The following is a 13,613-nucleotide window of genomic DNA, read 5'->3' on the forward strand; positions in this document are numbered from 1 at the left end:
GGTGGCTCAGTTGGTTAAGTATCCAAGGATTGATTTCAGCTCGGGTCATAATCTCAGGATCCTGGGATCAAGCCCTGCCTCAAGCTCTACCCTAGAGCCTGCTTGGGATTCTCTCCCTTTGCCTCTCCCCTGCCCTGGATCTCTTTTGTTCTCAAAAAAACAAAAACAAAAACAACAAAAAAAACAAAATTACTTACTAGCATGTAGCTTAGATTTATAAGCATATAACACATATTGTCTATGACATGCGCAGTATACTAAGTTACATAGTATATATGCCATACATACTAACACAAAAGGACATAAATTGCTACATCGAATTGAAAAATGTTAGTAACTATATATTTTAATGTAACCGGTTGCCCTTATCTGATACATTTTATTTTACTCCCTTTGGGAAGCAGTTCCCCAAAGGAGAGCAAGGCACAGAAAGATGAATTCTGACACTTGTCTGGAGAGAGGAGAAGAAGGGGGAGGAAGATGCCCTCAGATATTTTGTGGTCTCTCTTTAGAAGCCTGTGAGCACAGTAGAATTGCTGGTTTGGGGTTAAGTTCGGCTTTTCATAACCATTCTGTTGAGTAGTCTTTATTTTTAAATCAGACATTGCTTTTCAGACATCTCATTTCAAAATGAGAAGCCTTTTGTTCTCCAGAGACTCATTCGTCCCCTCACTCCAGTGTTTTGTGAAGCCTCTTTTTTTTTTTTGGATTCACTGAGGACCAAGTCAAAAGCAGAGTCTCCAGAGGTGAATCAGAGCTTTGTGTGTGTCTACCACTCCTCACGTTCACTGAAAATCCCACCACACACACACAGCAGGCCCTCAGGCTGCCCTCCCTCTTCCCTTCATAGCGTGATGAGCCCTTCTCTCCAGCCCTTGTCCTGATCAGAGTTTAAAGGGGTGAGGAGGCCAAACCAGGGCATCACCAAGCCCCACCAAGAACACCTCAGGGAACTGCCATGTGTCAGTGATCCATTCACTTGCAAGGGACTGGGCCTGACAGCTCCCTCTATTTCACCCAAGCAGCACTCCTTAAAAACACCGCTTCCCAAAGTCATCTGCTCCCGGCCCCTGCTCTGTGCCTTCAGCTAGATCTAGACATGGTCCCTGTGGCCGAGAAGCAATCTCAGGTGGTGGTTCTACTTAGGAGGCCTCAGACTGCCACGGTTCCCATCCCAGCTCCACCCCTGGGTTGCTGTGTGTCTTTTGTCTTTGGGCAAGTTAGTTAAGCTCCCTGGGCTTTCATGTTGATTCCCCCATCCCAGAACTCAGGATTGGAAGAGTGCTTATGGGGTTGTGAGGAGGATTAAGTGAATTAGTGTGTGTGAAGTCCAAAGAGCAGCGTGTGACTTCCTAAGAAGCACTCAGTTAAGGGTTGGCTGTTGAAATTTGTGATTGCTGACCTTATAATTTTGTTAACATTGGCCTACAAGAGCCAGAATGAATATAATTTAGAAAGGGAATTAGACAATATTGAGGGGGAAAAAGGTGTGAAAACAGGGAGGACCATGGGTTCAAAGAGTTGAACTCCAGGGGCAGGGAGTAGGAATTCCTGAGGCAGAGAGAAAGGTGGGTGGGGGTGGGGAGCCAGGTCCCTCACTGCAAGGGAAGTCGAGGGCCAGTGGGACTACAAGTGCCTGACCGGGCATGGGATCCAGATCTGAGGCTAGCAAAGGTCAAGCTGGTAGGAAAATGAGAGAGGAGACACAGGGTCTGAGGCTGGAGTGGGGGTGCTGGGCTGAGGGGTGATGGGAAATGCTGAGCTGTGACATGGAGAGGCATGATGGAGCCCAAGGAGGAGCTAGAAGAATTTGGAAGCTGAGGGATTGGGGGGCTGGAGGAAGTGTAGGGGCTGGGGCTGTGAAGAGGGTTGGGGGTAATGATGTAAGGCATGGAATTTGGGCTGGGGTATGGGTACTTGATGGTATAGTAATGAGTTTTCCAAGGGATGTACTTACATGGAAATTGTTTTTTGAAAACTTTTTATTTAAGTATTCCATGTAGAGATTAAAGTATACAAATCATGGGACGCCTGGGTAGCTCAATGGTTTGAGCATCTGCCTTTGACTCAGGTCATGATCCTGGGATCCTGGGATTGAGTCCTGCATCAGGTTCCCTGCAGGGAGCCTGCTTCTCCCCCTGCCTATGTCTCTGCCTTTTCTGTGTCTCTCATGAATAAATAAATACAATCTTTAAAAAAAAAAAAAGATACAAATTATGTGTGCAGCTTGAAAAATTTCCCCAAACTGTACACTGAAGGCCTAGATCAAGGTACAATACTGTCATCCTTTCTACAGTCAGTGCTCCCACCAGTGGTATGTGTGCCGTGCTTTTGGAGGCATGCAGAAGAATCACTTGGGAAGGCTAATCACTCCAGTGGGGATTTCCTGTTCATGTTGGAGTCATGAGGTTTCATAGTTTTTTTTCCTCAGTTGCAATTGGCAGTAGGTGGGAACAGTGACAGTTATATGGCCAACATTTCCCCAAGAGGCAAAGATATAAATGCAAGTAAGGAACCAAATACAAAGGGAAGGAAACCAGTGTGTGTTGGGTCCCTCTCTATGGTAGCTGCTGTGCAAGGTGCTTTATATACACTGTCTTTCAGTCCTCAAAACAGCCTCGCAAGGTAGGCGTCCATTTTACAGAGGGTAAAACTGAGTCTCAGAGGTCAGCTCTTGGCTTAGCCCACGTTGCTGGTAAATGTCAGAACCAGCATTCAAGTCCAGGTTTATCTAGTTTGAAAAGTCTGATCACGTTGCTTAGCTTTGCTCATCTTTACTGCTTCTCTTGTACATGAGAACAATGATATTCATTAAAAAATTTTTTTTGTTACAGGATTTAACCAAGTAGAATTCTATGAGGCTTAGGGAGTTTTGCAAGGATTAAATGATAATATCCCAATATACTTAGGAAATAGCCTGGCACATATTAAATTGCCCCATAAATGCTAATTACCTCACCTGACAAAGAGGTATTAAATAAATGTTAACTTTGGTTGTTGTTGTTAAGCCTCTAGGCTGAGAACTATTTGTTCAGACTCCTTATTGAGTGTGTGTCTTTAATGTTATCTGGTAATGGTTACTCCTTGGAGCTAAAACATCTAATTGCACAGGGAAAGCTTTTTAATGATGATGCCTAATAAAAATAGAATCTCTTTTTATCCACTGACTCTTTCATTGCCCAGTTAATTCACTTGATTTTTGTTTTCTGGCACAGTAGATAGAGAGTCTGTGAATAGAGACCTGTATATTTTGTTTCTTATAGATTGCAACTTTTTTTTCTTGGCCTGGTATTCACATTTGTCCTAGCTACTTAAAATTGAAAGGAAAAGAAGAAGTGGTATTTGAGAAAGTCATTTTAACATCATCCACTTAAAAAGAAAAGGCAAAACTCCCTGTAAGATATCTAATTTAGAGTATTATGAAAGATTATCTCTGAAAAATGATATGTGTTCATCCAAAAAATTTAAAGCCTTATTACTTTCACTTGAACTGAAATATCCGCAGTGATTTTTAATTAGGTTTCTTTCTTTCTTTCTTTCTTTCTTTTTTTTTTTTTTTTTGACTCACAAAGTTCCCAGGCTAGAATGGAAAAGGTCAAGACAGTTTCTGAAGAAAAAAGATCTGATTTTTATTCTTCACATTGTATAATCATACTCTTTTTTTTTTTTTCGTATACTTTTTTCCCCCCATCTCAATAGCTGACATTCTAAAAATAATCTTGTGTTAGTTTGTAAGCTTCCTTAGTTTGGCCTAGGATGATTTTTTTTTTTTTTTGAGACGTTATCACTGGATTTGGTTTCCAGTGATAATCTACATGAACTTAGAAGAATTCCCCTAGCAAAACCTTGTGAGGTCGGCCAGGGCAGATGTTTAACATTTCGGCAACTTATCTCCTTGTTTGTTTAGCATTTCTTAGCCTTTGAAGCTTCCCATAAATAGTCATGAAGTTATCACAGAGGAAATCAGCGAAGATGAATTGATGTTATTCCCAAATGCAGGTTGAGTGCCAGAAGCTGGCTGGTATTTCAGAAAGGTGGCAGTGCAAGCAGTGTTGCCTGCATTGCCAAAAGCCCCTCTTTGTGGCATCAGACACTGCCATGTTAGTGTTGTTCTCCTAATGGCTAACCCTGTTGGATCTTTGCAATAAGCCTTTTGAATTTAGATTTCATCCTAGTGGACTGGAGTATGAATTAGGCAGCCAACAAAGGAAACTCTTGACTCCAAGCTAATTTACCAGTGACATGAATGCTTTTGTGGGGATGGAGGTTAGCGGAAGGAGTAAGTGCCTCCAAAATACCGTCCCTAACACATGCACGCACCCCAGTGCCACCATCAATTACCTAAGGAATTCAGAATAGAAAAATATATCAGACTCAATGGACTGGATAATTGTCCTAATTACCTACTTTGCTTTAGCCATAGAGGTTGAGTGTTGCATTGCTCTTCACTGAAAGTCCCCCCAAGGCACCATGTCTGCTCTAAGAAAAGATACTGGAGCTCCGGGTGGATGATAAATCATTAAAAAGGACTTCATGAAGATCTGCCCCTTTTCCCTGACCCTTTGCTCCCTCCCTGGTCCCTGGTAGCAGGGACCAGGACAGCATGGGCTTGAATCTATGAGTCACTTTGGAATTAGAATTCTTAAGACTCAGTGGCTGAGTTTAAATTGAGGGATTGAAAGAGAAGAAAGGTTTCTGTATTCTGGGTGATGAGGAATATCCTAAATGGGGAAGACAACATTCCCAGAACTGGGAAGAGGAGGAGAACACACTTGGGGAGAAAAAGAAGAGCTTCAGTTTGGATAAGATGGGGTTGAGTGGCCTGTGGGATGTTCTGACCAAGAAGTTCTAGAGGCTGATCTTAGATACGGGTTTGGTGTATGCCTAGCACTTGAGATAAAGATACTAGTAATTGGTGTTTAGGTAGTTAATGGGAGTTATTGAAGCCATGGGAACAACTTGAGCAGGAGAGGGTATAGACACTATATTGTATGATAAAGAGTACAATTATTGGTGAAGAACTGCACATGCAATTCTGGAATAACACAGACCCCTTCCTCCCCAAGACAAAAGTTGGCTTAAATGAATTAGGAATTTTATTTTTATTGTGTAATGAGAAAGAGTGACTTTGGGCCTTCTGGGTGGTATGTCAGCTTAGATGCTGTCATCTGAGACCCACACTTCTCGCTCTTTCAGCTCATCCATTGTTAGCATGTACTCTTATCCTCAAGAGAATAAGATGGCTTTTCTTGCCCACCTACCAGTTATGCCACTCTGCACCAACATTCTCTTTGAGATGGGAAGAAAGGGGCAGAGTAACAAGCACAGTTTCAGCTGAATTGTCTTCCTTCCCAGAAGATTCATCCATGACATTGATGCACATCTCATTGGCCAATGTGTGGTCACGTGGCCATCCCTACCTGCATGGGAGGTTAGGAAGCTGAGCTTGGTTTATTGCCACTCTGAGTATAACATTGTAGTCCTGGTAGCAAGGCATGAGGGCCAAAGGGATGAATAAATAAATGAAGTAAATGTTTGGCAAATATTTACTGAATGTGACTGTGTCCAAAATCTGTAAGCATCCTTCCTCAAGTGGCTTTCCTGTCTTTATATTACAGTCTTCTTCCAGTTGGATCATGTCCTGCCCTGAATAAACTATGGGGTACTTACAACTGGTCCAGGACTCATCCAAGAGATTGACTTGCATTCTTGTGTTTGATCTTCATCTACAACCCTTTGGGACTGGCACTGTTATGTCCATTTTGCAGGTAGAAAAACTGAGGCATAGAAAGGTTTCACTTGCCTGGTGTCACATAGCAGGTGATACTGTTTTCAGTGCTTTCTACATTTTTGGCTCCATATATGCAACCCAAAGTCCTACCTTCTGCCAAGACCGTTTCTTGTGCCCAGTTGTTTTATACCAGTTCATTTCCTGAGTTAACATAGTTTCCTCCCTACTTAAAGGCCAAGTGCTACTTATCTCACCTAGGATTCACATTTTTAAGCAGAGTTTGCAACTGAAGAGGCCCATTTTGTGTGACAAATGGTGGATCCAAAGGAGAATTCCAAGAGTATTCACCTGTACCAAAGTGGGAAGTATTTGGGGGATGCAGGTAGAGGGATTCCAGTGGAGAGAAACCTAACCCCTGTGGCAAGATGGTGGCAGGTGAGTTCCTGTTGGACCAATTCATCCTTGTGGCAAAGACAGAATGAGAGATGGAAATACTGTAGGAAAGTATGGACACGTTATCTTCCATGCGACTCCTGTGGCCCAGCCCCAGGGTGAACAGGAGAGCCAGAACATGAATCTCTTGCTTCTTGTTGGTCTCAGCTTCTGAATCCCTGTGGTAGTATGGGCTTCTGGCCATGCTGGGTGAGATGCTAGTGTTTACAGATAAATATTTTTTAATGCATTGATGCAAACTGGTGACTTTGTTTAGTTTTCAACTTGAAGTAGTAGCAGTGTCTGTTTCAACATTGGCAGAAGACTGCCTGGGGTAGACCAGGAGAGAGGATTATCATTGTGCAAGGTCACACCTTTCTCAAGCGTATTGTTAAAGAATAATTCCCCTCTACATCAGGGTTTCTTATCTTGACACTATCGACATGTAGACTGGATAACTCTGGTGTCTGTATGTGTGTAGGGGTGGGGGGTTCTCTTGTTTATTGTAGGACATTCAGCAATGTCCCTGATTTCAATGCACTAGATGCCAGTTGTGGCCACCAAAAATTTCTTTGGCTATCACCACATGTTTCCTGAGGGGGCACATCGTCCCCAGTCCAGAGCCACTCCTCTACTTTGGTTGGCTTTGTGTGCTAACTTTAAAACCCAAGCCTTAGCTGTGGTATAACTCCACTTCATATTTTTTTCTAGCTCTATTGAGATAAAATTGATATGTAACATTTCCAGCCTGTATTTATAAGACTCCTGTAAAGCTACCAGGAGTGAGATACCTGGGACTTAGAAAAATACCATAACATGACATCGAGCAGAGACAAAACCTTTGTTTTGGCATGACATTGGGCAGTTACCAAAACCATGGTAACATACCATGGAACTATTTATTACATTTTTATTGAGTGCCAGTCAAGTGCAAGTCACCAAACTATAATGCCTGTGTACAGCAGTATAAAGCATATAGTTCATGCCCTCATAGAGATTCTTCTCTACCTCTTCGTGCTCATGAGTCCTGAAAGATTAAATTGTAGATTTCATTAAATTGCAGCAAATGCTCTACAGGGAAGGATGGGATGGCCTGATCAAGCTGAGCAAACCAGAGAAGGTGATGTTTAATCATTTAGTCTGAAAGATGAACAGGTGACAAAGGGAGGGAGGAAGAGTCTCCTGGGCAGAGGAAATGGCATGTGCAAAGGCCCTGTGGCAGGGAGGAACATAACATATTTGATGTACTGAAAACCAGGGCAGCTGATTCACAGAAAATAAGACAGAGAGTGGGAGAGGTGAGATGGAAGAAGGATGCATGGACTAATGCCATCTTGGGGAGTTAAGATTTTATCCTAAGGACGGTAGGAGGCCATTGATTTGACCTGGGGGAGTGATATGTTTCACTTAGGGCTTTAAAAGATAAATCTGTCTCTGTCCACAAAGTACAGGTTTCTCTCCAGACCTTGAGGGATTGATCTTGTCCCCTGCAGGCCGACCCTGATGGGAGTCTTTTGAGGTTACCACTGCCATTGGAACCTGTGCCCATCCTCCAACCAACCCAGTTTGGAACCTTTTAAAACTTTAAATAAAAGAAGCAATTTCTGTCCATGTTCTCCCTTTGTTCTCCTTCTTTAAACAGTGATTGAAGCTGAGCTCAGATATCTGAAAACCCCAGAGAAGAAAATGATTTCCATAGCAGCCGTAACCATGGGAAACCTTCAAAATAGCTCCCATTCCTATATTCCGCTCTGCTCTATTGGTTGGCTAGAAATGAGGGCTCACATTTTGGTGTTCTTCTTTTTGTCAAAATCCATGTAGATGAGAGTTGTCTTTTCATTTCCACATATATCTTATCATAGCTTGAGAATCAAAGGATGGCATATTTGGGGTGAGGAAGAAAAGATGAAGCCGCTAGGATGCTTTCATTTGTTCCTAACCTAGAGACACTCGAGTGGAATGTTGATTTAGAAGATGAGACCTCAGGTTGCTTTTCCTGTGGCTTATTTCCTCCCAAGGTGCATGCTAGGACCAACTATATCTCCTTTGAGAGGTATCAGGAGAAAACATTTTTTTTTTCTTTTTTGAGAAACTTGAAAGTGCTTTTCATCAGTTTCCCTTCCATTTTGCTCTCCCAGTCTCTTGGTAGTGAGCCATTTCTTTGTCGCTTCAGAGATGCTCAAAATTCTTCCAGAAACACGTGATTCCCCTTCGGAGGGTTTCTGTCATAAAAAATCAGGACTTTTTTGGGGGGAAGGGAGCCGAATCTCTGGTCCAGTGCCCCTTTCTGGGGTGGGCACAGGGCAAAAATGGGCTGGTCGGTGTTGTTCGTGATGAGCAGAGTGTAATGAGATGAAAGCATGACAGTGAATCAGAAGTTATTGCCGCAGAAGTTCATAAGGAGACTGGAACATATGAGTGTAGTGTTTGCTTTTGGAATTTAGCCAGACCGCTGGGAGAGGCTCAGGAGGAAAGCTGAGAAAGGAAATACAAAGTTCAGGCAAGTCCGTTATGTGCATTCTCATTTCCAAAATGTTTGAAAACCATGTCGAGAAATGCATTGCCTAAGTTAAACCAGCTGCTGGCGACTTCAACGTTCCTCCCTTTCCTGGGTCACCAGATAACAGGCCAACTTCTCCAAGATCTCTGTGTGTACGATTGAAGACTGGGGGGTTGGGGGGTGGTGTTTCCTTTATGCAACATCCTTATCCTAACAGGGCGGCATCCTTTTACCTCCGGAACTCACTGTATAAAAAGAAATGACGACTGTGGTTGAGTTGGACTTACTGCCTGTTGTCCTTTGAGGTTTAGGTTTCTAAACAAGGCACCGAGGACCAGGCAGACGGTCTATTGGAATCATGACGCAGGAATTGAAGAGTTTTGCCCTAGTTCAAGAGTTTGGCCTGGTCTTCCAGAGTTCTCCTGTTGACATTCATGCACCTGATCAGAGAGTTTGCTTGTTAAAATGAAATAAGATGACGGACGCAGCTTGCCTAGCATATGTTCCATAAATGTCAGCTCCTGTCTCTGGTTAAACTCTTATAAGGACGGTCCTAAGATATGACAGTCGAGTCTGCTGGATTGAAGCATGTTGGGGTGGGCATGTTGAGATGTCTTCAACAGCTACAGTTTTCCATGAGACATGTAGCATAAAACCAGACCAGGAGGTCTGGAATGATAATGACAGTCCTGTTAGCCTCTCTATCACTTGTGGTGGAGACTGGCTTGTGTGAAAGCAGTCCTTTCTCTCCGTGTGCAGCACAAGGCCCTGGACAGTGTGCCTCGCTAGCATGCGGTAGCCTCTTTGAGGTCACCACCGAAGATGCTGGTTCCTGTGCTGGAAAAACACACTTTACCACAGCCTGCCTACTAACATGTTTTTTCTGGGTGAGTTGTTAGTTGTTAAGTAACAAATGTCTCTATGTCCTTTAGATGTGATCAGAACCACCGCAGAGTTTTTCAGTCCACATTCGTCTTTCAGGGGTACCTTGAGAAATTTCTAGTTGGAGATTCCCTTTCCTCGCAGACTCTATTGTTCAGTTCTTGATGAGAAGAAAACTTTTCTTACATAATCCCAGAGAAAACTACCTTTTCTTTCTGTGTCTTATAGAATCTCAGACCTGGAAAGACTCTCAGAGAGTTCCTGGTCTGTCCAGTTGAGAAAACCGATTTACAAGGAGCAGACGTGACTTTTCTTAAGAGAACATTCTGGGTCGCATAGCCCAGGCCACAATCTGGGTCTGCTGTGGTGATTTACCAACTAAGGTCTATACATTCTGTATACATTTTTTTTTTAATGAGCTTTTATTATTATTTTTTTAATTTTATTTATTTATGATAGTCACACACACACACACACAGAGAGAGAGAGAGAGAGAGAGAGAGGCAGAGACACAGGCAGAGGGAGAAGCAGGCTCCATGCACCGGGAGCCCGACGTGGGATTCGATCCCGGGTCTCCAGGATCGCGACCTGGGCCAAAGGCAGGTGCCAAACCGCTGCGCCACCCAGAGATCCCTATTCTGTATACATTTTTTTCCAATTTTTTAAAATACTAGTAAAAAATTACTAGTTATAAAAGCAAAATGCATCTTTTATAGTGAGTGGTTTTTGATCGATAAACATTTTAAGTGCATAAGATTTGGTCACTGAAGTCTCCCTCCAACCACGGACCTAATCCATGGTGATTGGCAGGTGGGAGGGGGACTGTGTGAGACTGGTCCTCCTTTTAAAGCTTGCCTTTAACAAAGATTGATTTTGTGCTGAAGACATCCGATTCTAAAAGATGGGAAGATTGATGTCTCAGATCCCTTTGTGGATGTTATTTGGGGGAGGGTTTGAATTTAGCCGGGCCTGGAGGCAATCCCTGGCATTCCTGCCACCTAATTTTGTGGGTGCGGGGCTGGCACTCGCTAAGCTCCCACTTTCTCCTCAGCACGATGAAGACCATAATACTGCTTTGATGAGGTTATTGTGAAGATAAAATGGTGTATAGTCCATGGAAAGCCTTTAGCACAGTGCCTGGCGGTAGCTACAAACTATTATTAGCTCCAAGATCAGCCACTCATTTCCACTCCTGAATTTGAGTCCAGGCTGACAAAGAAGGCACCCTCAACTTCCCTTGTAATATGAACAAGTTATTGAACACTCTGGCTCAATTTTTTTCCCCCTAATCTCTTAGACTGACTGAATCAGACCATTCTTACCTGTAGGAAAAGATGTTTGTTCATTGGCTAACCTGTTTTTCCCTAAAGTCTCCTGTGTCCATATTCAGATGGATCTTCTGATTTTTAGGCTCTTTATTACCAGGGTCCTGATAGACCCACTGTATCTCCCTATTTTGTTTCCAGTCCTGTTATTTATCCTTAGGAATCTGAGTCGTTCCCCTCCACCCCAAGCAGGGATACAAAAGTCCTATTTAAGACGGTGTGATGAAGAAAAGAACAAGAAATCATACGGGAACAATGTGGAGATGCAGAATAGCTACCCTTTCTCACACATGGAACTAATCGAGGCTCTCGTCTTGGGGCCCAGTTTCTGCACTGGGATCCCAGAGCCTGTCCCGTAAAGAGGTGGTGGAACCACACCTCCGTTGGTGCCCAGTCGGAGAGGCTGCGCCCTCAGCTTGGAGCTGTGCAATAATAATAAAGCTGAACATGTGTAGGGAAAGGTGACCCATATATTTAATAGATCCCAGTGTGTGAACCGAAGTCAAGTCTGATCACAAGGCACGTAAAAGCTTCATGGGGGGGGGGGGATGGTTCTCATTTTTCCCACCGTTTCTTTGAAACATGGATTATTTACTGAGGCTCTGTTTGTGGCTGCTCTCCCTGCACCGTTCACCCATTCTGTGACCCCACCAAAGGAGGAAACTCTGAATCCTGCATTCATGCTTTGAGGTTCCAAGATTGCGTTTCACCACCTTCTCAGACCAAAAGGGACATTAATCATAATAGTGGAGCTAACAGAACTCTGTGACTTTCTACCCTCTTTGAAAGCCCCTTGAATTACATTTTCATTTTTGGATTGGCTAGTTCTCAATAAGTGGGTCTCCTTTAAGTTCCTATAGTTTTTCATAGGTAGATTGCAGTAGTAGTTTTAAATATTCATTATGAAGCATCACGAGTTCTAGTTTTTAAGTACCATTAAAACAGGATTGTTCCCTGAAGGTGTCGCTGTGCTTCCGTCCAAGAGTAAGAATAACCTATATTTGCAAGGCTCTCCATGGTTTTCTAAACCCTTTTGCATATATTAGCTCATGATACTGGCACCCCAGAATATTCTTTTGCTTTTTTTTTTTTTTTTTTAATGATCATCATTTTCCAGATGCTGAAGCCAAGGCTCAGAAGTAGAGTGTTCAGCATAGGTGGGGTGAGACAAAACCAGGACAGGAATCTGGTTCTGACCCTAAAACAAGAGCTCAAAAATAAACAAATAAACAAGAGCTCTTGCCTCTTCCTCAAGTGGTCTCTCCATACTTCAGCTACAGTTCATACTGACCAAGGCATCGGCAGCAGATGTCCACACATTCATTGAGCACCTTCTATAACCAAGTAGCTTATACATCAGTTCGTTAAACCTCTCTACAACCCTCTAAAGTAAGTAGGAGTCCCATCTTACAGATGAGAAAACAAGTTCAGGGAGGAGGGTTTTGCACAGAATCCAGAGTTCCAGAGTTTAGATTTATTTTTGCAGCCTCTGCCTTATCCTGCCTTCCTACAAAATAGTTAAACCTGTAGGCTGTATACTCTGCTGGCTAAGGTGGGCAAGTCTATAAAATATTTGGAAAAATTAAAAATGGATTTGCTAGAGTTGAGGTTTTTTTAAAAAGATAATCTACAAATATTTGGAAAATGAATACATTCATTAAAAGTTAAACAGCCGAGACAGCCCAATATGGTGACCCATATTCTTGGTCCCAGCTCAATCATTTTTCTTTGCTTGAGCAAAAGACTCACTTCTCTTATAGCCAAGAATTGGGAAAGAGGTCAAGAGCTTTTATAGAAGGTAGGTGGGAGTGAGATTGAGATGCCGCACTCTGCTTATACGACTCAGCCCTAATGGCATCAGGTTATTCTTCTTCTACTCTAAGAAAATTCCACAATTTAGATCCTATATCAGCTAGCTATTGTCACAGTAATGATGTTTAACAGATAACCTCAGAATTTCAGTGGTATGCAACGCTAAGCATTTTTTTTCTCACTCTTGAGTTTGTGAGTTGGGTGATTTGGCTCTGCTTCTCAAGTCTTTCATCCTGTTCTTGGGACGTGTAGCTAATCTGGACAAGTTCTGCTCATGGCAGGGGCAGAGGTACAAAACTGACAATCATTATGTGCTCTGAAGGCTTCAGTTTGGAGGTGGGATATTGTTATTTCCGCTCATTTGCCATTGGCCAAGGCAAGTCATGTGGCCAACTCAGTGGTGAGGAGTGGGGAAAAAAGTCCCATGATGGGCAAGTGTGGATGCAGGGAGAGGTGACAATGGGGACTATTTTAATCTGCTATACATTCCAGTAGGGCATATTTTGGCATTGGCCCTTTTTAACAGTGACTTTATAGTTTTTGAGTTTGAGTCTTTTTTTTTAATAAAGATTTTATTTATTAAATTATGAGAGACAGAGAGAGAGAAAGAGAGAGAGAGGGGCAGAAGAAGCAGTTTCCATGCAGGGAGCCCGACGTGGGACTTGATTCTGGGTCTGCAGTATCACTGCCCTGGGCTGAAGGCAGTGCTAAACTGCTGAGCCACCGGGGCTGCCCTGAGTCTCTTTTTAAACATGATGTCTAAACATGTTCTCCAAGAAAATACAATACATACCTAATTTGACAATCGTTTTTCAGGGGATCTCTCAAGTCCAACAATGAGCTCTAAGTTCTGAGTAGGGGAGCATTGCCCTGGGTAGTACCCTGTCTTTTCCAGGTGGTGAGTGAAACAGCATGGTACCACTTTAGCCAC

General features: G+C 43.0%; 2 protein-coding genes across 8 annotated transcripts in view; both read left to right on the forward strand.

Annotated features, from left to right (window-relative positions):
* The window catches only part of ADAMTS9 (ADAM metallopeptidase with thrombospondin type 1 motif 9), a 397,174-nt gene that overhangs the window by 241,832 nt on the left and 141,729 nt on the right, over window positions 1-13,613 (forward strand). The window lies entirely within an intron of this gene.
* The window catches only part of PRICKLE2 (prickle planar cell polarity protein 2), a 320,980-nt gene that overhangs the window by 21,735 nt on the left and 285,632 nt on the right, over window positions 1-13,613 (forward strand). For 2 of the 7 annotated variants that reach the window (XM_077858184.1, XM_077858187.1), the window contains exons 1-2: window positions 7,946-8,216; window positions 9,423-9,550. The exons of 4 other annotated variants lie outside the window; for them this stretch is intronic. The gene's annotated coding sequence lies outside the window, so the exon portion shown is untranslated. Of the gene's footprint in view, window positions 1-7,945; window positions 8,217-9,422; window positions 9,551-13,613 lie in introns of those variants that run through there. One more of the 7 variants, XM_077858185.1, reaches the window with a different exon arrangement.

The sequence above is a fragment of the Canis aureus genome, chromosome 19 (assembly GCF_053574225.1).
Source record: "Canis aureus isolate CA01 chromosome 19, VMU_Caureus_v.1.0, whole genome shotgun sequence".
In the NCBI taxonomy this organism is placed as follows: domain Eukaryota; kingdom Metazoa; phylum Chordata; class Mammalia; order Carnivora; family Canidae; genus Canis; species Canis aureus.